Source organism: Rhinolophus sinicus, linkage group LG04 (genome assembly GCF_036562045.2).
Source record: "Rhinolophus sinicus isolate RSC01 linkage group LG04, ASM3656204v1, whole genome shotgun sequence".
NCBI classification, from domain to species: domain Eukaryota; kingdom Metazoa; phylum Chordata; class Mammalia; order Chiroptera; family Rhinolophidae; genus Rhinolophus; species Rhinolophus sinicus.
The window spans coordinates 161,054,051-161,081,963 of record NC_133754.1 but is presented as its reverse complement, the minus strand read 5'-3'; positions in this window follow the sequence as shown (position 1 = coordinate 161,081,963).

Below are 27,913 nucleotides of genomic sequence, written 5' to 3'. Positions count from 1 at the left end.
CCTGTTGCTTGGCTTTTACTATGCTGGGTCCCCCCAGCCCTTCACCTTTTGTATTCAGCCTTCTCTATCCATCACCATCAGCACCATTCTTCAGGGCTAATTCAAAATCCACCTCTTCCTTAGGCTTTCATTATATGTGTTTCCTACCTAGCTCCCTCTAATTTCAGACTGCCTGGTATTAAAAGAAAGGTAATTGACCTTCATACAGCACCTCTGTTTCACAGATTTCCACCCACACTCTCCCATCTCCTCCTCATATGTGACAGCCCTGTGAAGTCGGCATGATGATATAGTTCTCTCCACTTTACAGCACAATCAGGTGGTAGATGGAAGAATATTTACAACCCACTGTGACTTGCTGTCTACGTTGGGTTGCCCTTGAAATATAGGAGATTAGATCTTACTTATCTGGCCAACCCTTGCAGACATAATTCTGAAGTCCTGGCAGTTGACCACTGCTGGAATCACCCTTTCCAGGCTCTTACCACCCAGTCAGAGAATTCTGGTCGTAAGCTCACATCCAAGATACACATGAGTTTATCAGTAAGGACTGCATACAAGAGAAATGCAGTTACTGTGCCCTTACCCAAATATAAGGGGTGTATTTTTTTTCTCATTTAACAAAGTTGCATGACCACCTCATAATTGCAAGATGGCTGTTCACTTCTAGTCTCACATTCCCATTCCAAGAGGAAAGGGAAAAAAAGGAGGCAACAAGGTGGAAAGAATAACACCTCCATCAGAAAAGCAAAACTTTCCTGCAATACCTAACAGGCTTCCATTCATATTTCAGGAGGCAGAATGTGTCACCTGGCTATCCCTAGCTACAAGGAAGCCTAGCAAATGTCATTGTTTAGTTGGGCATATAGTCACCCCAAACAATATCAGGGTTCTAATAGGAAAAAAGGAGAATGACACAAATGTGTGACTGTCACTTAAGATATGTCTTCCTCACTAAAGAATAGGCTCCAGAGGTCAGGAAGTAGGTGTGTTTATACCCACAACTGTGTTCCCAGCATCAAGCCTGGCACACAGTGGATGCTCTATAAATACATACTAAATGGTGGAATGAATGAATGGATGAATGAATGAATGGATTGATTGATAAAGACATCATTTTTAAAGCCTTTTAGGATTTAGACGGGCTTAAATGCCAGGCCCCTAGAACTCCTGTCAGCCTTTCCACAGATGCGGCATTCGCCAGAGTTCAGAGGCCTCCACCTGCCCTGTTTCAGATGGTATCGTGGTGTTCTCGGTCTGTTACTTAGATGACCTCTCATGCCCAATCTCAGAGCATAATAAATCACACCTGTGGCAGCTCGCTCCGGTTACCTGGGATATCGGCTCCATATTTTCGTTCGTAAATTACTAGCTGATTATGAAACACAAGATGAAAAATACCCAACATCGGTACATGTCACCTATAATTACAAAGACAGGATCAGGTGTGTCTATGCATCACAATTGGCCAGAACTCAGGTTTTTAGTGCATTTATTTATTGCTAGATACATATCCTTTAGAGGAAAGGGTAGTTTTATACTTCTTAATAGAAAAGACATCTACATAGATAAGAAATACCATCTTCATCAAATGCTGCAAATGTGATCAATGAATACAAGCACAAAATTTAGCCAGAAGGCTCTCAGATGAATAGATTTTAAAAGTTAAAAGGGTTGTGTGTTTTTTTTTAATGACAAGAACAAAATAGGGCACCCAAATCAAATACAGAAACCCTTTAAAAAATTACAATTTAGATAAACTGCTTTTAGGGAAAAAAAACCAAACTGGCTTTGGTTTAATTAATTGGAACCTCCAGGAACTGGTGGTATCTGCTCTGGGAGGCTAGGACAGACCCGGCCCCGAGAGAGGTCAGGGGGTTCTAGTGGCATCTTCTTTCCCCAGTAGCCTGCAATGTCTCAGGGCACAGGGTCAGAGCTGGGGGGAGCTCTGTATTCTTAATGACAGCCAGCAATGTTGTTGACTTGAGCCATTCAATGGGACTGCACTACTCTCCATTCAGGATTTCACTGATTCCTCAGATTCTTGCTCCTTGGAGATAACGGAAGTGCAGCGTTGTTAGCCTCAACTTAGGAACCTCAGTTTCTTCACCAATACAATAACATAAAAGTAACCATCCCGTCTGCCTTTTCAAAGTGCTTGTAAAGATCACATAAGAAGAAGCATGTGAAAACATGGTATAACTGGTAACACACTATATCAGTGAGGGATCTGGGGAGTTAGTAATGATTTTGATAGGGAGCATCTTAATGAGATTTTTTGGGTCTGGAGATGCTATTCCCAGCACTGAACATGCAACCTCCACTAGATATCTATGGCAGGCAGGTTTCTACTCATTCAGGCTCAAATAAGGAAGGCCCGTTGTCACACCAACAGAAGCTACATGATGCCCAGGAGTCTGGAAATCTGAGCTCTCATTCTGCATCTGCCACTCTCTTGTCCTGTGACTTTGAGTTAGTTACTTCCGTCCTGTAAACTTCAGTCTTCTCATCTGAAGAATGGAACTAGCCGATTTCTGGGGACTCTCCTTTCTCTAACGTAGTGATTCTGATGCTGCAAAATCCAGAATCCCAGAACGAGATGGGATCAGGACTGGTTCACATATACAGCCACGCTGAGACCCTCTGAGACCCGTTTTGGCTGTGCTTTCCCTGCCTGTGTCAGTGTTTCTCCAGTGATTTTCTTTAGCCTCTCAGCGGTGCTCTTCTAACTCAGAACCCTCCAGAGTCAGGAACAGCCACGATAAGAGTCTCAGGACAGGGCTGAAATGCCACCTCTGTCAAAAGCTGTGTGGGAAGGCTGCTGCCCACCAAGGGCAGGGCTGAGGTATGTCCAAGCGCCTGCAAACAAGTGCCAGCTTATTAAGAGAAATAATTTCTGTTTTTCTCCACTCGGACCACACTAGTTATTCAGATGCTCAGGAACAACATACATTCCTGTCATCCTGGTTTATGTGACCACTAAGATTTATTCCAAGCGACAGGTCATTAAAGTTTTTTCTCTTTATTTTTTTTCTCGGATTTACTGAGAACTCGTATTTCTGCTCCGTGTTATGGACTGCTAAGGGCTATGTGTTTGGTCGGGGAGTCAGCAATAAATCTGAATTTAATAAGCTGACAAAAGATTGTTATCCCAGAGACACTCTGAGCCCCTTATTCCTCGCCTCCTGTTATACAAATGCTTTTATATTAAGATATTTTCCACGTAAAAGCCCCATTTGCCATCTAACCATTCACCTCCCCCAATAGATGTTTGGTGGTACTGAGGCTGACCATATAATTATGGATTGTTAGAGTCAGGAGGCCTAGTAACCATTGATGTGGTGGGGAAAGATCTGAACTCTAGGATCTGTCTGGTCCCTACAGTGTGACCTTGGCAGGTCATCTAATCTGAGCCTCAGTTTCTTCATCTGTAGAATGGAAATCATAATCATCCTGTCTACTTCTCAGGGTACTGGGAAGGTTAGATTCGCATGACACAGGATGGAAACCATGAAGCTGTACGCAGTGGGGGAGGATTGTGACTGCTTCTTTCGTTTTAATTTGTCAGCATAATAGAGTTGGGGGCATCTTAGATTCTTCCCTTTTCAGTAGAAAAATTGAGTTAGCAGCAAATAGACATCTCCCCAAGGCAGCCCACTTCCCTTTCTGGTGCTGTCAGTTATATCACACTGCTCCCCAATCTCACCTGCTTGCTTTAGGTGCAGAGTTTAGGGAAGGGGTTCTCTGAAGTTTTCTGGGAAGCCTCAACCCGCTACAGACTGCTTGGCTACAGAGAGGCTCTAAGAACTTTCTGGATGGGACTAAAGTCAGCACCTACCTGTCTTTGCTCACTCCACCCCTCCTCCAGTTGCGGGTGCCTTCAGGGCAGTTCTTGCATAGAGGCACTTAGGATCGATCATCTGAGCGAATTCCAAATGAACTCATAGGGGCTGATGGCTAAACTCCAGAGAGCATTCTGGGTGGCTGGGAAGCATCTATCCTGATTAAAGCATCCCTTCCAGAAGGCAGCAAAACTATCCTACGAGATAAAGGTCCAATCTTACTGGGTCTTTCAAATATACCTGCAGAACTTAGACAACTCCACTCCCCAAAATTGTGGAGCAGAAAAAGAACTTTCAGAAGATTCGCATGCAAACAAATCCATCAAGCTTCCTATAAACTTCTGTCTTCAAACCCTCTATAAACTTCTATCTTTAAGCCCTCTGTAAACTCCTGTCTGGATTTGTAAATAACAACCATTATAAGGACTTGCCCAGTAAACACTGAAGGCAGAAATGTATAGACATTTCTAAGAGCCTATTTCTGACTAATTGAGCAAAGCTTATAAAAGTTATGCTGTGTATTCTCTCGCCCTTTTTACTGTTTCATAACCTCAACCATAGACCCAGAACAATTAGTATTTACCAGCTTTCTCGCAGCATGTTTTCCAGTATCCAACTGAAACTTGGTGCAAATGATGAAAAAAATTAATCCTGTCAACTAAAATGATTAATCCTAAAAATAGAGTTGTTTTTAAAAATTGAATGGACTGCTCCGAGCAATAGTGAGTCTCCCACCACTGGAGGTACGTGCGCAGAGACTAAAAGAATATCTGCTGAATGGCCTAAAGAGGAATTCTTGAAATTGGGTAGGCAATTGGGTTAGACAATCTCCAAATCCCAGCAAATCAGAAATTCTGGAAAGTAAAAGCATTTGTTTCCACAAGTTCCTTCTGAAGGCCCAGTCGGTGCCAGGCTACGTGCTGGGAGAGATGAAGTAAACCCAGTTCCTGATAATCCTCAGTGAGAGCCCAGCTTCATGAGAAGCCCAACAAGCCAGCAACTAATGCACGTGCAAGGCCAAAGGATATAAGTGTTGGGGACAGGTGACCAACAGCCAGCTGTGAGTCTGCAGAAGTAGCTGAGATGAAGAAGAACCTGGGATTGGAGAAAGTTCCCCATCGCCTGCTTGGAAGGCTCTGTCATGGGGAACTTGTCTACATATAATAATACATTTTATTGAACACTTAGTTGGTACCAGGCACTTCACAACTTGCCAGTTAATCTGCATAAATAGTCCAATGAAGCAGGTTCTGTTGTTTTCCCTCACTTAGCGTATGAGGAAATCCAGGGTAGAGAGGATAAGTGTGTGCCTCCTCACACATGGTGTCAGCTTCCTAAAGCTGCTCGTACACCTGGAACAGAGAAGGAAAGCTTTGCTTCAAGAGGCCCAGATACCACCAGGCATTTTCCTCAAACTCCCTCTGACTTCCAGCTAGAATCAGTTCTGGTTCTGAGAATCAGGCCAAGACCCCAGAGAGCAGAGCTTCATAAGCTCTGAAGCAAGGTGGGAGCACCTAGCACCTGTTGGGAAGAGGCTCTCGTTAACATGGGCACACACAGGGGCCATGTAAGGAGCCACAAGTGAGCTCTGAGGCCACCAGCACATGGTCCTGGGCCAGTGACTGGACTGCAGTCTCAAGGGAGAGCAGGGACTTTATAGTGTCAGTTTAGCTGAGCTGGAACTGCATTTCCCAGGATTCCCTACTCTGTGTAGTTCCTGGTTAGCTTTGGCCATAGGAACATTTCACATGCGATTTAAGAGGTGGAAAGGAAGCAGCAGCCACATTCTTTCTTAAACTCAGAAGGGCAGGGCAGGCTGCAAGGCCTCATGCACCTTGTTGCTTGTCTGCTGGCTCACATGGGTGGTATGTGGCCATCTCTGCCCACAACCCCCCAGATCCTGCCGGTCCTCCCCCGTCCACTTTGACTCCCGGGCCAGTGTTTTCCTCTACTAGGAAAGGTGTAACTTCTCCTGTACATCATCCCCATTATCAAAGGTGGAGTCTTGGAGGAAGTGAGACCTCAGGTGGGTTCCAGTCCATCCTTGCAGGCTCCGATGTGTCTTTGATTCCCCGCTTCCTACCCAACAGCCCTTCCCAACTGCCTGCCCTGCTAGGAGCCTGCTTCAGGCTCCAGACACAGAAGTAACCTGGAGGGAGCTTTGAGGCCACCTGCTCACAGGTAGAGGATGGCTTGTGCACCAGGAAGTGCCCAGCCTGTGTGGTCCTGGGAAGGCCACCAGGGTCCTCCTGGCCTCAAAGAACCTGCAAGGGAACAGGAAGCAGGATGACTACTCCTGGTCCCTGAGGTGGAGAGGCTGCTCCATGGACCTGGGGAGAAATCTGATGAGAAGCTTTCTCAGCAGAAGAGCAGCGGCTGGCCATTTTGTTCACCACTCCTGTAGGACCAGAACTGCCAAGGCTTTGCCGGCACTCAATGGTTGACCTGATGAAATCATGAGCAGACTAAGAAAAGAAAAACTATTTTAACCAGCACTTAGTAACCAGAACAAAGTAGACAAAGCAAAGCACAGGGACCCCACTGGTGGCACGATGGCAGAATCAGATGAGAAAGTTATACAGTCCAAAGAAAAACTCTCAAGGAGATCCAACTGGAGAATAAAGACTTTCTTGGTCAAACAGAATAGCTTTCTCATTGAAAGTTTTAATATATAAACTGAAAGAGAAGATAGTTGTTTCCAAAAACAGATTTAGTATCCTGTACAAGAAATACCTCACAACAGAGCAACAAATTCAAAAAGATGAAAATCATGAAAAGAATAGACATTTAAGACACTTGGGGGACAGAAGCAGGAGACCTAACGCGCAAGTAATAGGAGTTCCAGAAGGAGAGAAAGGAATAATGAAATCATCATAAAAATTAAACCAATAATAAAGAATGTTTCAGCTAAAGAAGATAAATTTCAAGATTAAAGAGCTTTTCAGTCCTAGACACAATTTTCTTTTCTTCCAGTTTTATTAAGGTATAATTAATGAGTAAAATTATATATGTATGTATATATATATATATATATATATATGTATATTAGTGTGTAGTGGGATGTTTTGATATACATATTCCTTGTGAAATAATTACCACAATCAAACTAATAACATATCTATCACCTCACATAGTTAAAATTTCTTTTGTGGTGGGAACACCTAGATCTACTCTCTTAGCAAATTGCAAGTATACAATACAGTATTATTAACTATAGTTGCCATGCTGCATATTAGATCGCCAGAACTTATCCATCCTGCATAGCTGAAATTTTGTATCCTTTGACCAACGCCTCCCCATTTTCTCCACCCCCAGCCCCCGAACACAATTGATTAAAAGAAGAAATAGAGACCTTGACATAGCTTGGTTAAAAAAAAACAACCCTGAATTCCAATTTCTCCAATGTATAATGATTGGTTTTTTTCCCTTGCAACTGACAGGAAGAAGAAAAATTAGAGAAGAAAAAGAAGAAGGAGGTGCAGGAAGAGGAGGAGGAGAAAAAGAAGAAGAACCAGACCAGCATCAGGCTTTTCAATGACAATATAACAAGCTAGAAAAATAACACCGATGGGTTAAATAAAGATAACTGCAGATATGCAAGGATGCTGAAGGTATGTCACCATATACCCTACCTAAGGAACACACTTGAGAAACTATGCTACCCAAATTACAGCTCAAGCAGAAAAATCAAATAGAGTAAAACGCTGATCAGCAACACCGATAACCATGCTTGTTCATGGCTGGCATCCATTCTGATAGGTTGTTAAATATTTTTACTATAACCTGTTTATACGTGTGCATATATTTATGTATGTATGTATAAATAATGTCAGTGGGGGTTTTATTGAAAGTTTTAAATAAGGAGTTTTAGAACAAAGAAGGGTAAAGCTAAGCCTAATAATATCCTAAACTAAATATTTTAAACTACTTGAGCAAAACCTAGAAATGACAAATAAAGAGAAAGTTGAGAGTAAAGGAATAACACCTTTTTGAATATTTCCTTTCGTTGTGCTAGTAGAAGAAAGGGAAAAGGCAATAAAGCAATTTGTTGGAAGCAAATTGATCATTACTATCATATTCAGATATAGTATATATGAGACATCGGGGAAGAGTTAAAATGTCATAATTACCAAAAGGAAAAGGGGAATGAATAATAACTTGCTTAAGCAAGCAAATTAATTAAGTAAAGAAAAAAAGAGAAAGCAGTAACAGAGTAACACACACAGAAAACATAAAATTACATGGAAGGGTACTTCTTATTACCCTAAATGTGGATGGGCTGAATTCCTCTATTAAAGTATAATCTACTAGATTGAAAAACAAGAAACACGCTTAAAACAAAGACATCGGGAAAGAGTTAAAATAAAGGGATACCAGGCAAATTCAAACAAAACAAAAGCGAAAGTTGCAATGTTATACCACACAAAATACATTCAAAGTCAAAACATTAAACAAGATGAGAAGTAATGAAACTTTCTGGCCCCAAAATGTTGTGCCTAAATAAGGCAAAAACTCATAGAAACACAGGGAGAATTTGATTTTAAAAATAGAACTCTTATAGGAGATTTTAATATGTCATTTTCAGAAATTGATAGACCTAAGAGTAAATGAAACAAAACATAACAAGAGACCTAGCAGATATAACTACAATGTACATCCACAGTTCAAATTAATACATAGGTAGAAAACTTACATTTCTACAGAAGAGAAAAAACATGTTATTGTCTTCCTTCTGGCTGTACTGAAGGCATGGATTTTGTGTTGCTTTATTCATTTTTCATCTTGTTCTATATTGTTTTTGAAAGATTCAGATTTTTTGTGACCATCATCCCAGCTATCTCTAGGGCTAATCTAGAAAGATTTCTTATTATATCTTTTGTGTGACCCTATCAACCATAAAGATTTCATTGAGCTTTACTTCTTGTAGTTTTCACTAAGAATATGTTAGCTGGGCAGGCCCGGTGGCTCAGGCGGTTGGAGCTCTGTGCTCCTAATACGGAAGGCTGCCAGTTTGATTCCCACATGGGCCAGTGGGCTCTCAACCACAAGGTTGCCAGTTTGACTCCCGCAAGGGATGGTGGGCTCTGCCCCCTGCAACTAACTGGCAACTGGACCTGGAGCTGAGCTGCGCCCTCCACAACTAAGATTGAAAGGACAACAACTTGACTTGGAAAAGTCCTGGAAGTACACACTGTTCCCCAATAAAGTCCTGTTCCCTTTCCCCAATAAAATCTTTTAAAAAAAAAAAAAAACAGAATATGTTAGCTATTTTATATTTTCCAGACATAAAATTATATGATAATATTGAATATGCTTTTTCAAACTATATGGCCCTCAACCCATAGATTTTAATATTCTAATATTTCCTTCCCCCAGGAGACATCCTCCATTCTCCCCACTCCTTGCTTTCTGAGAATTATTCCAGCTATTGCACAAATGTATAAAAAGCAGAATCTGCAGGTGATATGTTATAGGGACCCTGATGTGACCAGGAGGAAAACTCAGAGTGACATGTCCTAGAACCAAAGGATTTCATAAACCTCCATAGTTTTAGGCAGGAAAAATACAGCACTCTTCAAATGTGGGGGGAAAGGATGTATCCGATCAAATCCACACCCATTCTGCCCACCACCTGAGGGTTTAGCATCAGGACCTGACTGTTTACATAGCGTTATGAGGGAAATAAAATCAAGATGATTTTAAAAATTGAAAGTAGTAAGAAAATAATATTTCACCTTGAATATATGTATGGGATAAGTCAAAAAATTCCATATACATCTTTAGTTCTCATATGCTATAATTTTACATCAGTGTATACACATTAATAACTAGTAGACGGTCACTTTAGACTTAGCAACAGATAGATTTTGAATAGTTTTGTTGATGGAGGAGCCTCTGGATCATGTTCAGTCTGGGAGAATTTTCTCCACTTTTCAACCACCGTGTTTTCTATCTCTATACTTTTTCTTATGACCTTTTATTATGAAAGATTTTTTGCAAACACTACAGAAGAGATCAAAGGGGTTTTGGAACACTGGGTGACAGGTGAACCCTACAAACTATCAGCAAAGTCTTATCATACAACTGTTGCAGACCCACTTCATTGGGCTTTATACTTGTTCTCCTTCTCTACTGTGGAACCAAATATTACAAATCATGCCTTTGACTCCTCTTTAACCAGATCTGTCAATTAGTTATTAGAATTGACAGTTACGGAAATCAAAATCTCAGCTAACAAACACACTGAGGTTTTTGGTGGTGGTGGTAGTGATGGCTTTGATCTTGTTTTGCTTTCTTTTTGCCTCTGAAATTAAAAAGCACCGTTATGGACCCAGACTTACAGCCCGCAAATATGACGATGGACAAATAAGGCATCCCCTGGGACCTCATCCCCACATTGTCACTGTGTCTCCAGTCTCCTTGTTTGTGTCTCAAACAAATAGCTCTGGCTCTGACACCCTCGCCCAGAGCAGCACTAGAGTATCCTTTCTACTTGAGAGGCGTAATTCATCATCTGCCAGGGTCTGGTGCAAATGATTACTCACCAGCCCTCACTGATGCCTAGTGGACTGCTGAGGGCAGCAGGGAGTAATGAGCAGATCAAGCACTGGAAGGCAGGAGGCCGGGTCCTAGCCCTGTCTGCCTCTGCCTCCCTGTTTCACCTGGGCAAGTCCCTGCCTGCTGTCTGGGCCTCACCTTTCCCATCTGAACTGGATGTTGCTTGTGGAGCCTAGCAGCTTTAGGGGAACACAGGACTCTCCTAAAAGGGACTTGGGTTAGAAATTGGCCTCGTAGCCTCCGAGAGTTTTGTGGGCCTCGTGGAGTAGTGCCTGCAGAAGCAGGGGTGGGGAGTGGTTCAAGAGAATGGAAGAGCAAGTCCACCCAGAAGACTGAAGCGAGAAAGCATGCTTAGGCACGAGCCCTTCCATGACCGTGATTGGTTAAAAGCAGAGGATGCTAGGAACTGAGAGTGCCTCCCAGCTTTGCCAGAAGTCACGGCTCAGCTTCCCTCAGCAAGGCCCCCACCCACCCAGGCAGAGGAATACAGTTTGACTGCAGGAGTCATGGTTTTGTTTCTATAAATGGGATCAGACTTCACCTAAAGTCCTGCAACCTGCTCTTTAAAGTAATGACTATGGACATTATTCATTTTTTATTATAAACATCTTTCCGTATTTGTATATAGATCTACCTCACGCATTTTAAAGACTGAGTAGTACTCCATTAAGTGGATGCATATAATTTGTTTACATAATCTGCTCTTCTTTGACATCTGAGATATATCCAAGTCCTTCCAAAACGACAGTGACAATCCTTATACATATATTTGTGTGCAATTCTGTTAGCATTTTCTAGGATATGTGAATATCTTTCTTCATATGTGAACACCTTTTTTTATATATCTCTGAGCATATGTGTAGTATTTCTAAGAATATATCCCTTGAAGTAGAATTGCTGAATCAAAGGAGATGAATCTTTTTAAAATTTACTGTCAAATCGTCCTCCTGAAGAACTTACCAATTTATGTATTCTCACTAGTGAGAGTATCTGCTTCCTTCATATCCACTTTATTTTCAGTTTTTAAACTTTTTAATTTTTGCCAATTTGTTAGGTGGGAGGGGGACTTTAAAAAAAAAAATGCATTTTACCTGGTTATTGGTGACGTTGAGCATCTTTTTATATCTTTGTTGATAGTTTTATTTCTTCCTCAGTGATTTGCCCATTAAGAGTCTTTGCTGGTTTCTCTTTAGAGTTGTCTTTTTTCATATTGGTTTGGAGGAGCTATTTATACAATTATTACTTTATTAATACTTTCTGTTTTATATACTACAACATTTTTCTCCTGGTCTGTCACTTACCTATTAATTTTATCTTTGCCCATTTTTCTCTTGACTTTTTCAAATTTTCCCATTGATTTGTAAAGACATTTCTGTCTCAAGGATATCTAACTTTGTCATAAATCTTACAAATATGTCTCTGCGTTCCAATTCATTTGGACTTTGTTGAGTCAGAGGAAATTTTATGTTTATTTAGACACATATACCTTTGTATATTATAAGTCTTTAGAAAAGTTTTTCCCACTGTAAGATGAGATATTCACCAATATCTTCATTAGGTTTTCCTAGCTGTGATTCTCTAATCCATCTGGAATTTATTTTGTTGTGTGGTATGCCATAGGCATCTCACTTATTTTTTTCCAAAATAGTTGGTCAAATTTCCCAATATCTTTCATCGAATTAGTCATCCTTTCCTCTTTGGTTTGTAATCCCAACTTACTCATATATTTTTATTTGGACTTAAAAGAGGTAGAAATGATTATTATCAACAATCTTGACTTCATTTGCAGGGGCGAGATGAATTGTTATTTGTTTTGGATGGGAAAGGAGAGTGGTGTGGAATAAAATCAGGGGGAGGCAATTAAGATTGTCATGGAATTTGTTGTGAAAAAGGAAAGTCTGAGGAAGGAATGGCGAAAAAAGAAAACCCCTGAGTCATAGAAAGAATATGTTATCAAAAAAAAAAAAAAAATGATGGCCACAGGGAAAGCATAGCTGAAAGAGTTTTAAAAAAGAAGATGATGCAAACAGAATTGAGTTGGTTATACTGGGCTCCCAGCTGAAGGGAAAAGATCCGCAGTCAGTCCCCTTGCATTATAGCCTACATGGGGGTCAGAAAGCCTGCCATAGCGTGCTTGTTAGGTCAGTTTGTTAATTAATTAGCAAACATAAAGAACTGGCATTGTGGCTGTATTAAATAGCTTTAAAGTAATACACGTTCATTATTAAATCTTTTTAATAGAGAGAAAATAGAGAAGAATAGAATAATGCTAGCTACCTTCTATTAAGCACCTACTATGGTCCAGCACTTTATTAGCGGCTTTACATGTATTTTATTTTTTAAAGAAGAAAATTAAAACCTTTTGAGATTAACCACTATTAACACTGCTGTATTTCCTTCCAGTCGTGTTCTTCTGATGTTATGTAACAGTAGATAACAGCTCCGGAGCCCTTACTCCCATGCTCAGAACTAATAAAATATTTTTTCAGACCTTGTAACAATCCCAAGAGATAGGCTCTGTTATCATTTTAATCTTACAGATAAGGAAATGGGGACTAGAAGGGTTAAAAAACGTACCTGTTCTGTATACCCAGTTTTGTAGATTATTTTTTATCACTTAAGCTTATGTCAGGAATATTTTCCCACATCATTAACTATCCCAAAGAAGTGTGATCACTTAATAGTTGCATAGTATTCCATTACATGCGCATGTCATCATTTATTTAACCATTTCAGTATTTCTGTTCAAATACTAGTGATGATTTTTTTATAGGATAAATACTGATGTTGTGAACACCCTTGTACTTAAAGCTGTACATATTAAACACTCAGATTCTAAAATAAATAACAGTGGAATACCCAATTCAATTTTTTTCGGGTTCTTACTACATATTTTCAAATTGCCTTCCAGAAAGGTTCTACCATTTTATACTCCACCAGCAATAAATGAAAGCATCCATTTTATGCCCTCGCCAAAACTAAGTATTATTAATTTTAAATCCTAACCAATTTAAATGGGTAAACAATTATAAATCATAATTTTAGTTCATTTTTGTCATAAAGGAGAAACAAAACAGACTGATTCTTCCAAAATTTTTAATTCAGCCTCTCTCATATGCCAGGCACTCTTCTGGGGGATAAGGATGAAACAGTGAACAAGACAATCCCAACCCCTGCCTTCTTGGGACTCGCAACGTAGCATAAGAGGTACATTCAACACATCATGAATGAATTCCTGTTGTAAGTTCTATCATAAGCACTTACTAGCTCTTAGTGTTTATCAGCCCCTTTTAAAGTAAAGACTAAGAATTCATTTAATCCTCACAACAACCCTCTGGGGTAGGTACTATTCTTAGTCCCATTTTACAGATGAGAAAATGGAATCACCAAGAGGTCAAGCAACTCAAGGTCATACAACAATAAGTAGCAAAGGCAAGATTCAAACTCAGCCAATCTGGTTCCAGTGCCCACCATGCTGCCTCCTCTCTCCTGGAAGGCAGAAGAAGTACAGGGTGTGCTGAGACATTAAAAAGAGTGAAAAGAAGATACAGGAAAATAGGAAAATTAAAATGGATTCAAATAGCAGTAAAAGGATCAAAAATGGAAGTTCATTTGGGTCCTAAGTATTACCATGAGGTGCTAAACTGTATCTTTCCTCTCTTTTGTTCAGAGGAGTAGGTAAAGACGACCCATGGCAAAAATCAGCATTGTACATACATTGGACAATAAGCCTGGAACAGTCTAAAGGCAGGGGAAAGGAATGATCTAAATTCCCCTGCTATGAGGCAGCAGAGGAGGGAAGAACAGAGAGGCCGCTGCCTTCCTAGACTTCAAGAAATAGGAAATATAAAGGACTCAATCCTAGCAGCATTCCAAACTGAGCAGATGAGGAGGAAATGGAAACTTGTACTTTTCCTGCATGTCTGGCCAAGTGATCTCCCAGCTTGGCCTGAGGCTACCACCCCCACTATTGGACCTGTGCTTTTTCAAGGGACCAGGGAGCAACATTCCTGTGGGCTGCAGCGCCATCTAGCAGATGTGACGGAGAAATGACACCAGAACCACTTGGGACATTCTGGAGTCCTTCAAAAGACAAGCACCCACTGTGCTAAGTGTTGAGGTCATCGTGAACAAACAAGTGTCTGTCCTTGAGAAGTTCCATCCATCTGGGGAGACAACCACAGGTTCTAGAGGAGATTTATGCAAGCATTTAGGGAACAGGGAGGAGTGAGGCTGACCTTCTCTGGGGTTCTTGAGAAGGTTACACAGAGGAAGCAGCATTCAAACCAGGTCTCAAAAGATGAGTAATTATTTGTCAAGCAGTAAAAGATGGAAGAAACTTCCAGGCAGTGGGACTGGAGACTCAAAGGCCCAGAGGTGTGAAAGACTTTAGTGCATTTAGGGAAGGTTGGAACATTCAAATCATAAGCCAACAGCAACTTTACAGACCAGCTGGTTTAACTGCTTTGTTTTTAGGCAAGGAAGGGAACTTACGCAGTCATACCACAAGTTAGGAGTGTCCACAATGGAACTCATGTATCCTGATTCTTGGTCCAGTGTCCCTTACACTGAACCCCGGGAGAACAAGGCCTGAAACCATCTCTAATGATGCCTGGTAGGGTCCAATGTTAAGGCTGTGCACTTAGAAATTAGACCTTGTACTCAAGAAGACATGTTAGGTTTAAAACCCACCCTCACCAGTAGCTATGTGTCTTTTGTCAAGCCTCTTATTCTTTCAAAGTCTCAGTTTCCATATCTGTCAGATGGGAATTATAATCATCCTTACCTCGTACAGTTGTTGTGAGAGTGAAAAGAATCAATCCATATTAAATGCTTGGCACAATGTCCAGCATATACTAAATGCTCAATAATTGGATATCAAAGACTGATTTTAATTGTAAAATGACAAAAATTGTCACTTTTTATTATAATATTACTGGTATTTTTCTTATTTAAAATTATGTATTATTAATTGATTATTTACTCGTTTTAATGTTTCTTAAGTATTGAGAACTTACTGAAGCTATTCTGTCTGGGTAAGAACAAACACAGAAGCCACGATCCTGTTTTCAAAACTTGCAGGAACAGAAGGAGTGGAGGTGGTCTGAAGGGCCCCGGTGGCTGAGCCAGACACAGTGGTTGAGATCTGCAAGATGACAGATTTTACTTCAATGTAAAGAACTTTCCCACCCTTCGGGCAGCTTTGGGAGGAAGGTTTCTGCTTGTTATTGGAGATGCTCATGCTGAGACCAGATGACCGTTGGTCAGGGCCGCGCCCTACCTTGCGTAGGGCAGGAAGTCATCTAGTCCATTCCACTATCTGATGCCTTAAACATCTAATTGAGCTCTGCTTTTCAGGGGAATATGATTTGGTAGGTCATCTGGGAAGATAACTGTCTGTTTATAAATTTCAAAGTCATGAGCAATGCTCAAAGAAGTCAGGATCCAAAATGCATAACCTTGTTTTTCAGAGTAATTCATTTGATTTTAGCTGGAAATGTGAGGAAGAGGCTGACATGCCCATGTCAGACTGGAGACAAGGGGAATGGGCCAGAGGGGCAGAAGGCAGCTCAGCCTTATTCCCCAAGCACTGCCTAGAGAATGTGTCTTCATTCTGAGAAGACAGGAAGGGCTTTTGCAATCCTGATAGCCATATAGGGTGTAAAGGTATCGCCTTTAAATCATTACATAACTGAATACGTCAAACACTCGCTATTCAAACATTTATTCATGGCCTGCTGTGTACAAAGCAGTTGGAATATTAAAGTAAATCCAAAAATCAGAGTCTAGATGAAGCAAGGAGGAGTATACTCTGAAAAGGTAATAAGACCTGCGCACGGAATAACTGCAATCCAAAGCCAAAAGGTCTGGTGTTAGAAAACAGACACATGGGGTTGCATGACTCTCTCAAGAGGCAGCACTGGAGGAAGCTTTTATGGAGAAAGTGAGCTGAGTTGGGCCTTTAGTAACACATAGAATTTGGACCAAAATGATAGGAAGAAAGAACTTCTCAGGGAAAACAGCAGTGGGGGCAAAAGCATGAGAGCCTGAAAGTATGGGCTGTGGTGGGGGGGGAAGGAATAGAGCCCCACTTTGACAGACTAGAGCATAGGGAGTGTGAAGAGATGGTGTGATATAACATCAGAGACGTAATCATCCAGCAATTCCAATCCCAGGGATGTACCCAAGAAAATTGAAAACATGCCTCCACATGAAAACTTGTACATCAGTGCTCATAGAAGCATCACTCACAATAGCCAAAAGTGGAAACAACCCAAATGTCTATCGGCTGATGAATGGATAAGTAACATGTAGTACATCTGCACAACGGAATATTACTCAGCATCTGGCAATAAAAAGAAAGTACTGACACATGCTACAACGTGGATAAACCTTGGAAATGTGCTAAATGAAAGAAGCCAGACACACACAAAAAACCCCACATATTATATGATTCCATTTATATGAAAGGCCCAGAACAAGCAAATCTATAGAGACAGAAAGATTGGTGGTTGACTAGGGCCAAGGAGAATGGGAGGATTAAGAGTGATGGCTGAAGGGTATGGGGTTTCGTTGAGGGATGATAAAAATGTTCTAAAATTGATTATGGTGATGGCTGCATAATTCCATTAATATACTAAAACCATTATACACTTTAAATGAGTGACATGTGTGGTATGTGAACTATATTTCAATAAAGCTACTTTTTTTTTTTTTTTTAATGATCCTGAATACAGAAGTGCTATAGCTGTGTTCTAGCAGCTGCCATTGCCAGGTAGAAAACAAAGCCACAGAGCCTGGCCACTTCCCCGCACCCGCCCAGAGCTCACCTCCCTGTCCTCCCAGAGCTAGCAGTGGGCCCCAGAAGAAACTGCAGTAAGGGTCAGGTTACAAAGCAGAATGCATACAGTTCTGAGAAGTGGAAAGGCAGATCCTGAGCAGCAGACTCACACTGGGGCTGAGCCCAGTGACAAGGGTGAGGATATAGAGGCGAGGCAGCTGAGGTCTGGCAGTGACCATTACTGGGAGGAGAATAAAGCCACAAATACACCAGTAGCTTTTCCCAGTCCACCCTGCCCCCACCCTTCACAGCTGCAGGGTCAGCACTGGGATTTCAGGGGCTCAGAACCCCATTGCTCACCACATTCTTCCAGAGGTGGTGGAATGTGAGGGTGGTGACCTGAGAGGTGACCTGGTCACAGAGGAGACACCCACTTCCCCAGGGAATACAAGGGATCTCCCACCACCCAGCAGAGATCTGAAAAGCCAGTGGAAGCAGTACATGAGAAAATAAAATGCTCCAGCACCACTTACTGGAAAACAAATGAAAGACCTCTTCTTATCAACCTGCTGCAGAATTCACTCCCACAGATGCGTAAGCAGAGAACTACTCTATTAAATAACATGAACAACCAACGTAATAAGGCAGCTCAGAAAGAAAATTAAAAATCTCCAAAAAATAAACTTAAAGGTATGGAAATATGTGACTTAAATGACAGAGAATTCAAGATTGCCGTTCTGAAAACCTCAATGAGATGTAAGAAAACTCATATAGGCAGTTAATGGACTCAAAAATAAAACCAACAAACAAAATCAATACTTTACCAAAGAGATTGAAATTTTAAAAAAAGAACCAAATAGAAATTCTGGAGCTGCAGAATTCAATAAAGAGATGAAGAATGAAATAGCCAGCTTAGGAAACACAGCTGACCAGATGGAGGAAAGAATTAGTGATATGAAAGATAGAAATCTGGAAATGATGCAGATAGAAGAGAGAGAGACTTGAGAGCTAAAAGAAATGAAAGAACTTTACAAAAAGTATCTGACTCCATCAGAATGAGCACTATAAGAATAATGGGCATACCAGGAGGAGAAGAGAGGGTTAAGAAAACAGAGAGCTTGTTCAAACAAATAGTCCACCAGAACTTCCCAAACCTATGGAAAGAACTGAACCCTCAAATCCAAGAAGCAAACAGAACACTTAACTATCTCAATCCAAAAAGACCTTCTTCAAGGCATATTATATAAAAACTGTCAAAAAGTAATGACAAAGAAAGAATTCTCAAGGCAGCCAGGGAAAAAAGATGGTAAAAAAAAAAAAAAAAAATCCTATTATAAAGAAAAGCCCATTAGATTATTATCAGATTTTTCAGCAGAAACTCTATAAGCTAGGAGAGAATGGAATCAAATATTAAAACTATTAAAAGAGAGAAATTACCAGCCAAGAATAATTTATCCAGAAAAGTTGTCCTTTAAATATGAAGGAGTAATAAAGAACTTTCCAGACATACAGAAGCTGAGGGAATTTTCCACCAAAAGGCCTGCGTTACAGAAAATACTGAAGGGGGTTATTCTCCCTGAAACAAAAAACAAAAGTATACAAAACTATGAGTAAGATGACTAACAGACAGACAGAAGTAGGAAATGGCAACCCCTATTCAGAGTAGGGCATGATATATGTAAACACACATGAAGGTTAAAGGACGAAAAAGGAAGGAAGGAAGGAAGGAAGGACGGAAGGGAAGGAAAAAAGAAAGAAAAGAAAAAGGGATGAAGAAGATAATTGTTATTGCAACTAGAAATGAACTCACAGCATATATAGGGATAATTTGTGACAACAAAAACATAAAAGGGAGGGTGTAAAGAACTGAATTTGCAAAGGGGAATGGAGATAAGATGCATGCAGTGAAAAAGGACTACTGTATATATGAAACTTTCTTTTACATAAACTTAATTAATGGTAACCACTCAAAAAGAAAAAAAGAAAGAAAGAAAAAAAGACCTAAAACTGAGATACATAACATAAAAAAAGAGGAAACAGAGGGAAAAAATCATAGAACATTACCAAACTGAAATAAACAGAAACCCAAAGTCAAAGAAACAATGGAGGCCCTGAGCTACCAGAAAATGAAAGATAAAATAGCTATAGGAAATCCTCATATCAATAATCACCCTAAATGTAAATGGTCTGAACTCAACAATAAAAAGACACAGAGTAGCATTTTGAATCAAAAAACAAAACCCAACCATATGCTGCCTTCAAGAGACACATCTCAGTCTCAAGGACAAATATAGACTCAAAGTGAAAGAGTAGAAAATGACACTCAAAACAAATGGCAGAGAAAAACGGGTATAGCTTGCTTATATCTGATGAAGTAGACTTCAAGATAAAAAAGGTAACAAGAGACAAAGATGGACATTTCATGATGATAAAGGGGACAATACATTAAGAAGACGTAACACTTATCAATATATATGCTCCCCATCAGGGAGCACTAAAATATATAAAGCCCTACTAACAGAACTAAAGGGAGAAACTTGCAAAAACATAATTATAGTAGGGGACCTAAATACCCCATTGATAGCTATGGATAGATCATCCAAACAGAAAATCAATAAGGAAATAGCAGCCTTAAATGACACATTAGAACAAATGGACATAATTGACATTTATAGAGCTTTTCCTCCCAGAACATCAGATTACACATTCTTCGCTCATATACATGGAACATTCTCAAGGATAGACTGTATGTTTGGACAGAAAACTAGTCTCAACAAATTTAAGAAGACTGAAATCATACCAAGCATATTCTCTGAATGCTTTAAAATTGAGATCAATGGCAAAAGGAAATCAGGAAAAACCACAAATATGTAGAGATTAAACAATATGCTACTAAAGAATGACTAGATCAAAGAAGAAATAAAGGACAGATCAAAAGATAAATAGAAACAAATGAGAATGAAAATACAACATATCAAAAAATTTTGGATGCTCCAAAAGTGGTAATAAGAAGGAAATTTATATCATTACAGGCCTATCTCAAAAAATAAGAAAAATCCCAAATAAACAACCTAACATTACATCTTAAATAACTAGAAAAAGGAGACCAAATGAAGCCCAAAGTCAGACAAAGGAAGGAAATAATAAAAACTAGATTAGAATTAAATAAAATAGAGAACAAAAAGACAATAGAAACAAATTAATGCAATGGGGCGGCCGGATGGCTCAGTTGGTTAGAGTGCGAGCTTGCGAGCTCTGAACAACAGGGTTGCTGATTCAATTCCCACATGGGCCATTGAGCTGTGCCCTCCACAACTAGATTGAAGACAACGAGCTGCTGCTGAGCTTCCAGAGGGGCTGCCGGATGGCTCAGTTGGTTAGAGCATGAGCTCTCAACAACAAGGATGTCGATTCAACTACCACATGGGATGATGGGCTGTGCCCCCTGCAACTAAAAGATTGAAAACAGTGACTGGACTAGGAGCTGAGCTGCGCCCTCCACAACTAGATTGAAGGACAACTACTTGGAGCTGATGGGCCCTGGAGAAACTCACTGTCCCCCAATATTTCCCAATAAAATTTATATATAAAAAAATTTAATGAAACAAAGAGTTGCTTCTTTGTAAAGATTAATAAAGTTGACAAACCCCTGGCTAGACTCACTAAGAAAAAAAGAGAAAAGGCACAAATAAGCAAAATCAGAAATGGAAGAGGAGAAATTGTGACAGATACCACAGAAATAGAAAAAATCATAGAAGAATACTATGAAAGACTATATGCCACAAAAGTCAATAACCTAGAAGAAATGAACAAGCTCTTAGAACTATATAACTTTTCTAGACTGAATCACAAAGAACTAAAAAAATTTAAATAGACTGATCAACAGTAAGGAAACTGAAACTATCATCCAAATCTTCTCCAAAAACAAAATTCCCAGACCAGATGGCTTCACTAGTGAATTCTACCAAAGATTCAAAGATGATTTAATACCTGTCCTTCTCAAACTCTTGCAAAAAAAACGAAGAAGAGGCAATACTTCCTAACTCATTTTATGAGGCCAACATTACACAGCTACCAAACACTTGTAAAGACAACACACACAAAAGAAAACTACAGAACAATATCTGATGAATACAGATGCAAAAATACTAGCAAATCGAATACAATAATACATTTAAAAGATTATACATCACAACTCAGTGGGATTCATTCCAGGAACATAAGGATGATTCAACATGTGCAAATCAATAGTTCAACATACACAAAATGATGCACCACATCAACAAACTAAAGGATAAAATCATATGATCATATCAACATATGCAGAAAAGGATTGACAAGATACAACATCCATTTATGATTAAAGCACTTAATAAAATGAGTATATAAGGAAAGTACCTCAACAAAATAAAGGCCATATATGACAAACCCTCAGTTAATATCATTCTTAATGATGAAAAACTGAAAGTTTTCCCTCCATGATGAGGAACAAGACAAGGATGCCCCTCTCACCACTGTTATTCAACTAGTGTTGGAAGTCCTAGCCAGAGCAATCAGTCAAGAGAAGGAAATGAAAGGTATCCAAATTGGGAATGAGGAATTTGAATTGTCACTTTTTGCAAACGACATGATTCTTTATATAGAAAATCCTAAAGATTCCACCAAAAAAACTATTAGAAACAATAAACAAATACAGTAAAGTTGCAGGATACAAAATCAATGTACAAAAATCCATTGCATCCCTATAAACTAACAATGAAATAGAATTTCAGAAAAAGAACTGAAAAAAATGATTCGTTTTGCAATTGCAACAAAAAGAATAAAATACCTGGTAAGGACAACACAAGAATAAACTTAACAAAGGATGTTAAGGACACTGAAAACTATCAGACAATATTAAAATAAATTGAAGAAGACACAAAGAAATGGGAAGATAGTCCATGTTCATGGATTGGCAGAATCAACATGGTTAAAATGGCTATATTACCCAAAGCAATATACAGATTTAACGCAATCTCCATCAAAATCCCGAAGGCATTTTTTAAAGAAATAGAATGAAAAATCATCAGATTTGTATGGAATCACAAAAGACCCCAAATAGCCTAAGCAATCCTAAGAATAAAAGAAAAAGGCTGGAGGTATCATACTTCCTGACTTCAAATTATACTATAAGGTGAAAATAATCAAAACATCATGGTATTGGCAGAAAAACAGGCACACAAACCAATGGAACAGAATTGAGAACCCAGAAATAAACCCACATATATATGGGCAGATAATTTTCAACAAAGGGGCAAAAACATACAATAGAGAAAAGAAAACCTCTTCAATAAATGGTGCTAGGAAACTTGGATAGCCACAAGAAAAGAATAAAACTAGACTGCTATCTGTCACCATATACCAAAATTAATTGAAAATGGATCAAAGGCCTAAATATAAGACCTGAAACAATAAATTGCATAAAAGAAAGCATAGGTACTAAATTTATGCCCTTGGGTTTAGGAAAGACTTTATGAATTTGACCTCAAAGGCAAGGGAAGTAAAAGCAAAAATAAATGAACAGACTGCATGAAACAAAAGCTTCTGCACAGCAAAAGAAACCGTCAACAAAGCAAAGAGGCAACCAACCGAATGAGAGAAGATATTTTCAAACAACACCTCCAAAAAGGGGCTAATATCCAAAATATATAAAGAACTTATACAACTCAACAACAAAAAAACAAACAGTCCAATTTAAAAATGGGCAGAGGACATGAACACTTCTCCCAAGAAGACAAATGGCCAACAGATATATGAAAAAATGCTCAGCTTCACTAGCTATTAGGGAAAGTAAATCAAAACCACAATGAGATACCACCTCACACCTGTTAGAATGGCTATTATCAACAAGAGAAGTAATAACAAGTGTTGGAGAGGTTGTGGAGAAAAAGGAACCCTCATACATTGCTGGTGGGAATGGAAATTGGCACAGCCACTATGGAAAACAGTATGGAGATTCCTCAAAAAATTATAGAATAGACTTACCATATGACCCAGCAATCCCTCTTCTAGGTATCTACCCAAAAAATATTTACCTATAAGGATATATGTACCTCTATGTTCACTGCAGCATTATTCACAGTGGCCAAGACATGTAAACAACCAAAGTGTCCTTCAATAGATAATTGGATAAAGAAGTTGTGGGATACACACACACACACACACACACACACACACACACACACACAATGGAATACTATTCTGCCATGAGAAAAGATGAAATAATGCCATTTATGACAATGTGGATGGATCTTGAGATTATCATGCTAAGTGAAATAAGTCAGACAGAAAAAGTCAAGAACCATATGATTTCACTCATATGTGGGATATAAAACTGAAAGCAACAAAAGAACAAGACAAACAAAGAAACAAGCAAAACTCAGACACAGACAACAGTTTAGTGGGTACCAGAGGGTAAGGGGGGGGAGGAGGGTGGTAGAAGAGGGAAAATAGGGTCCAATATATGGTGAACACACAATGCAATATATAGGTGATGTATTATAGAATTGTACACTTGAAACCTATATAATTTTAGTAGCCAGTGTCACCCCAGTAAATCTAATTTTAAAAATAATAGTTTAAAAATGGTCCTTCTAATTTTAAAAACAATAGTTTAAAAATGGTCCTTCCCTACAATCAGTGTGAGAAACAATGAGATGGACCACAGAGAATGCCTAGTCTGACCCCTGTTCCGGTAAAGAAGGGGACATTAAGGCCCAGAGAAGAAAGGATTTGTCCAGTGTCCCTCAGTGAGTCAATGACAGAGCTGGGACTAGAACACAAGACTCTGTCTACTGCCTCAGTGTCCTCCCCTCACAGGGTATAATACTGTTGCTTTTCCACTCTTAGAAACACATCCATCAAGCAAAATTCCTAGCCACACTGCCTGAACCTAGCCGGAAAAACAGGAAAAGATACATGGAATTGTTTTCTAATCTCACAGTTGGAATGAAGGCCATAAGGGATACATCCCCTTTGTAGTATTACAATCCGATGGTCATCCAACAAGCAACCTTTGAACATCCTTGATGACAGGGAGCTCAGTACCTCCAAAATATCCCTTTCATCTTTGAGCAGCTTTGCGGTAAACAGAATTCTATCTCCCTTTAGCTTTCTCATTATGAAAGGAGATCTAAGGGGTATATTTTAGCCAAACCTCTGTGAGAGGTCTTAAAAGGAGCTGCAATTGTGTTTGCATCTCTTTCCCTCACTGAATCAAGAGTTTCTAAGGGCAGGGGCCAGGTTTGATTTTATATCCCTGTCTCCTGAAATATGGCCAGACACAGAGAAGGAAATTCTGAAAGTTTGGCGTAGGAATGAATGAGTGAACCAAGGAGAGAAACCATAGGATCTGCTGCTTCTAACCAAGGCCTTCCCCCTGGAGAGTTTCTCTTTTCTCGGTTTCAGTGGCATGAGCCTATCTTGATCCTCTGTGCATTTCTGGGGCCCCTCCACTGCTTTCACCCTGTCTTCTGCCCCATGAATGATGGCATTTTGGAACATTAAACTTCAGATTTTCTAGCCTTCCCACTGTCAGAGAATTCCTCTAGTCTCAGCTCACTCCAGGACTCTCCAGCATACTTGCCACTCGGATGAGCTTGGATGGCAGTTCTAAGTGCCCCGGACATCCCAACTGAACATCCCCCCATCACTACAGCTGTTCAAAACGGACTCGTCATGCATTTAGCAAGAGCGGCACCCGCCTTGGACTCTCCTGCCTCTTGTTAGTAGCAAATATGGCAGAAAAATATTTTGATCAATTAACAAGTACATTTTCATTCTCTCTCTCTCTTTCTTTTTTTTTTTTTTTTAATACACATCCTTTGCTCATTAAAAGAAAATCAGGAGGCTAAGACATTCAGGACTTATTGCCTCCAAACAAAGCTGGCATCGCTGAAAAGTAGTGGGAAAGCAAAGAATCAAATTCTTGGCTTTTGAAGTGGGCTTTTGAAATTCATAGCAAAGAAGTCTTGGAAGCCAAGATTCTGGTTTGGAAGAGGCAGGCGGCTTTTTCAGATAGAATCGGGTTGTGAGTTCTAGAAACATGGTTTTGGGCATGAAAAGCAGCGCCTAAGGAATTGGGGCTTTAATTCCAGCCATTTGTGGGTTTTCCTTTTCCCTTGAAACACAACCTCATCACAACAGCTCAGGACTCCCACACCTTTACTCCTTCCCTCTTGCCCTGTGCCCCGGAGCCCTTATCCCTCCAGGCCTGCGATACTGTAAGGACTTACGGAACATCATGGGGTCACCTCACGCTCCCCTAGCCATGTACACAGCCTCCCAAGGTGATCTTTCTGAAATCCTCCCTCAGAGCCCACCCTCCAGTGTTTCCTCTTTGCCCTCTAGAAACAATTGATATCAACTCAATAAATACTTATCACCTGCTAGATGCTAGACATTGCACTAGATTGGGGTCAGCCAACTATGACCCCTGCGCCAACTCAGGCCCGCTGCCTGTTTTTGTAAATAAAATTTTATTGGCACACAACCCCCTCACTCATTTACATATTATCTATGACAGCGTTCATGCAAAGAGGGCAGAGTCAAGTAGTTATGACAGGGGCTATATGGCCCCAAAAGCCTCAAATATTTATTACCAGGCCCTTTACAGAAAAAACTACACTGACTTCTGTTTAGATACTGAGGCTACCATGGTCAGCTAAATAGACAGGGTCCACTGCTGTTACAGGCCAAGGCCTTCCACACCCCTCCTTTGCCTGCCACTCCTGCCCTTTCTCCCATCACACTCTCTGCATGAGTCCTCTGAGGGTACTCTGGTTCCTAGGTTTTTGGAATTCATCTAGCAGTAAAAATAATTTTTCTAATGACAGAGGATGGACGTAAGTTTGTCAAGTAGGTACATTTAAAAAAATCCACCTACCATCTAATATCACTCTTATTTTATAAGGGGGGGAACGTTTTAACATTAGGAAGTAGCAAGGATATCTCTAAAAATGAAGCATTCCTCAAGCTGCATTATTTTTATGAAATTCATTCTACTGGCTTTATTTTTCTCATTTTGCTATGAACGATAAACACACTTCACGAATCCTCAAAGGTTTGTGGTCAGCCCCTTAGGAACTTTGGATCGAATCCAAGCAAACTGGTTTGCTTTGTATGACGCAAACTGGTTATGAATCTGCCCAGGCCATTTCGCATCCAGAACACACTTCCTCCTCCTCTCCTGCTCACCGCTCAAGGCCCAGCTCCGAAGGGGTAGAAGTGGAACGTTCCCTCCCGCCTCAACCTAAAGGCCCAGTGGCTCAAACGGGCAACCAGGCTGTTGGCAGCACAGATGAGTGCTATGGCTGTATCTCTGTCAGCCACAGAGCACAGCGACAGGGGTGCCAGGAGGGCTGCCTAGAGTGTGGCCCTTCCATTGGCACATGCAGGTGAACCCATTTGACGGGCATGCTGACAGCTCCATGGCAGAGGTTCTCACCCAAGTGCCAGAGAAGTAAGTACTAGCTTCCTGACTGGCCTCTCACATGACCCAGGAAGCCATGAGGGCCCCGGGTGGCCGCAGCCAGCTCCCAATCAGCAGGTGGTGGCAGCAGCCCCAGGACACTGGATACTCGTTGCTCACATGAAGCTTCTGGAATCTACTTAAAATAAGTTATAGTTCACCACGAAGATAATCCCAGCAAAGCCTGGTGCCAAGCACACTTTTCTGCCTGACTTTCATTCAGGGACAAACATTCTCCAAAAGCCCCACTCACCCAGCCTCGTTGCGTGTGGGTGACTGTGTGTGTGTGTGACCACTCGTGAAAGTCTTCCACCACGCCTGAGATATGAACATTAAGCATCCTATCATTTTGCAAGCAGGGGTCGGGTTAGCAGCTCTCTAAACACCCTCCACATTAGAAGTTAGAGGTTTCATTATCTTTTTGAGCTGGTCTATAGCCAAGTTGTTCCCATTCTTTGTCATTCCCATTTAATCCATTTGTGAGACCAGGAGGAGGGGAGGTTAAATTTCCAAGGGGAAATTAGAGACCCTGAGACAAAATTGGAAAGAAATTTTGAGATCACCTGGCCCAAACCCCTCACACTACTAAGAGGGAAGCTGAGGCCCAGAAGGGAAAGAAAATTGCTCTCAAGACCCCACCGGTAGAACTGGAACTAGAAATAAGACCTCCTTGGTCAGTCCAAACCTCTTCATCTATATACCGAAATGTCCAGTTTATCATTTCCCGTAATCCAGAATGAAGGTCATTTTCCTTCTAGAAAATGAGAGGATGGGTACCAGCTCAGACATAGGACATGGTGAAGAAAGGGGAGGCTGCGGTGAAGGGGAAGAATGTCCAATGCAGCAGATAGTTACATACCACGTACTCAATCTTCATAGTAACATTTCCATTAAAGGCGGAGAGAACAAGGTCCCCACAATTTAAGTAAATACACCAAAAATTTGTTCTTTTAACACCTTCGCATTCAGACCAGATGGGGAAGTTGAGGTCCCAAGAAGGGGCAGGCACAAAGTGAAGGTCACACACAGTCAGGAGGAGGGTGGGGTGAGGGGCGTGGCCTCAGAATCCAGTTTAGCTATTTCCTTGGCAGTAGGTCAGACCATCAGCCAGCCCTGTCCTGAGGCTACCAGCCAATCTTGAACTTGGGGCTTCATCTCAGCTTTCCCTACAGAGAGTCAGCTGTTCTTTCAGGCCAGTTGGTGCCAGGTTGATATTGTATTTCT